Here is a 2,500-nt window from a genome sequence, read left to right as displayed (position 1 = left end):
TAACATGTAAGGCTTACTGTACATGTCATGTACAAAAATCAACATGTAGAGCTTACGTGACATACATAAAAAATACGCTAACCACTGGCTACTCGCCTACTCCCCCACTACCTCCACCCACAAACACACACACGTACACACACACACGTACACACACACACACACACACACACACACACACACACACACACACACACACACACACACACGTACACACCACCGCCCCCTCCCATCCCCTTTTGCTAGGCTTCTCTCTCTCTCGCTCTCGCTCTCTCTCTCTCTCTCTCTCTCTCTCTCTCTCACACACACACACACACACACACACACACACACACACACACACACACACACACACACACACACACACACACACACACACACGCTAGGCTTCTCTCTCATTCTCTCTCTCTCTCTCTCTCTCTCTCTCTCTCTCTCTCTCTCTCACTCTCTCTCTATCTCTCTCTCTCTCACACACACACACACACAATCACACACACAACAACCACACACACACACACACACCACGCTCACCCCCCCCCCCCCCCCCATGACCAAGCTACAGTACATCTGGGTCTAACGATCAGGTCCCCTCTCTAGTGAATGATTAGCTCTGCCCTGGAGTCATTTCCAGCTTGTTTCCCTAACGTAGCCGGACATCTGCCATCAAAGCCAGAGAGTGCCATAACAACATGCCAAACTGCCAAACCAACACAGCTTCCCTCAACAGGCCTAAGACCAGGACCCCGTTTCTCGACAGTGTCTTTGCTAACTCAGTTAGCAACTTCATTGGTTGCAATGTAATTTCCCATAGGCAACTTACTAAGTTGCTTACTAGTTAGCAACGACACTGTCGAGAAACACACTTCTGGGCCATTATAGGCTACAGAAGACAACACAACACAGCTTACCTCAAAAAGCCCAATACCTGGGCCGTTACACACAACACGGTGGGCGCACACGCACACACACACACAAATCCCATACACATATTCAAGCACACGCATGCACACACGCACGCACAGTACACACACACAAACATGCATTCATGGAGACACACACACATGCACACACACACACGGATACTCGCATACATGCGTGCACGCATGAACGCATACACACACCTGCACATACACACATACACCTAAAAAGAGGTCTGGTCAGATGAATTAAAGTGAGAGACCTGCGAGAGACGAGATAGATGACACAGAAGTGCAAAGGCAAACAGAGTAGAGAGGGAGAGGCTGGCTGCTTTAATAGCTGAGGACGCCTCCTCCAACCACAAACCAAATTAGGCTACTCCCCCCACCTCCACCTCCACCTCCACCTCCACCTCCCCCCCAGCCTCTGTCACTGCGCTTCCCAGGGACAGAGGCTACGTGCTGGGGGTTGGGTCAGGCATGGGGAGGGGGTGTTGCTTGCTGCTGGGTGGGTCTACTCTACGTAGAGACTATCCAGTGGCTGCCACAGTGATTACTTAATTAAAGGAAATCAGTGGCATCAAAGCCTGTGCAGGGAGAGAGAGGGATGGGGTGGGGTGGGGTGGTGGGATGAGGAGAGAGGGGTGGGGTGGGGTGGTGTGGGGTGGGGTGGGGTGGTGTGGGGTGGTTGGTTGGATGGATGGATGGAGTGGGGGATGGGGTGTCTTTTTTTGAGGAACAACACCATGACCCAGCAACAAGCATTCTGTTTGACTAAATGAGCATAGGGCATGTCAAGTGTGAGTTAAATAAGACAACAAACAAAGGGAACAAACAAAGGAAATAAAGTTAAATGAAGACTACACATAAATACACTTGAATACACTTGTGTGTGCATGCAGAGAGAGAGAGAGAGAGAGAGAGAGAGAGAGAGAGAGAGAGAGAGAGAGAGAGAGAGAGAGAGAGAACAGTTTGTTTTACAAGATGGAGGATCTGAGTCGCTGGTGATTCAGTGGGAAGACTGAAACAGTTTCCAGCGTCTGCTTTGCTCTGCTGTCTGCAACAGGAAGTCTATCTGGCATGTGAAATGAACGCTGCTCAGGGCAGGCTAACTGTCTCATAGACATGAATGCTAAGGGCAAGCTAGCTGTCTCATAGACATGAATGCTCGAATGGCAGGCTAACTGTCTCATAGACATGAATGCTCGAATGGCAGGCTAACTGTCTCATAGAACACCAGTTGGGAGAGGGGGAGAGCGGCTTCAAGGTCTCGCTTAGGCCTTGGGCATTTTAAACACCCTCACACACACACACACACATATTGACGCACGCACACTAGCATACACACACACACACACAGATACACACAGCTAGATACACACACACACACAGGCACACGTATACAAATAAACACACATATGAATGCACAGACACTGAAATGGGCATGCACACACGCATCCACGCACACACACACACACACACACACACACACACACACACACACACACACACACACACACACACACACACACACACACACACACACAATACTATAAGGTTAAGCTATCCAGTGTGTATTCGGA

At 49.7% G+C, this 2,500-nt stretch overlaps 1 protein-coding gene across 3 annotated transcripts in view; it reads right to left on the bottom strand.

Moving 5' to 3' along the window:
- LOC134449006 (zinc finger protein 516-like) overlaps positions 1 to 2,500 on the bottom strand; it is a 79,582-nt gene that overhangs the window by 68,403 nt on the left and 8,679 nt on the right. The window lies entirely within an intron of this gene.

The sequence above is a fragment of the Engraulis encrasicolus genome, chromosome 5, assembly GCF_034702125.1.
Source record: "Engraulis encrasicolus isolate BLACKSEA-1 chromosome 5, IST_EnEncr_1.0, whole genome shotgun sequence".
NCBI lineage: Eukaryota > Metazoa > Chordata > Actinopteri > Clupeiformes > Engraulidae > Engraulis > Engraulis encrasicolus.
Note: the sequence above shows the minus strand (reverse complement) of the source record. Positions and strands in the feature narration are given on the sequence as shown.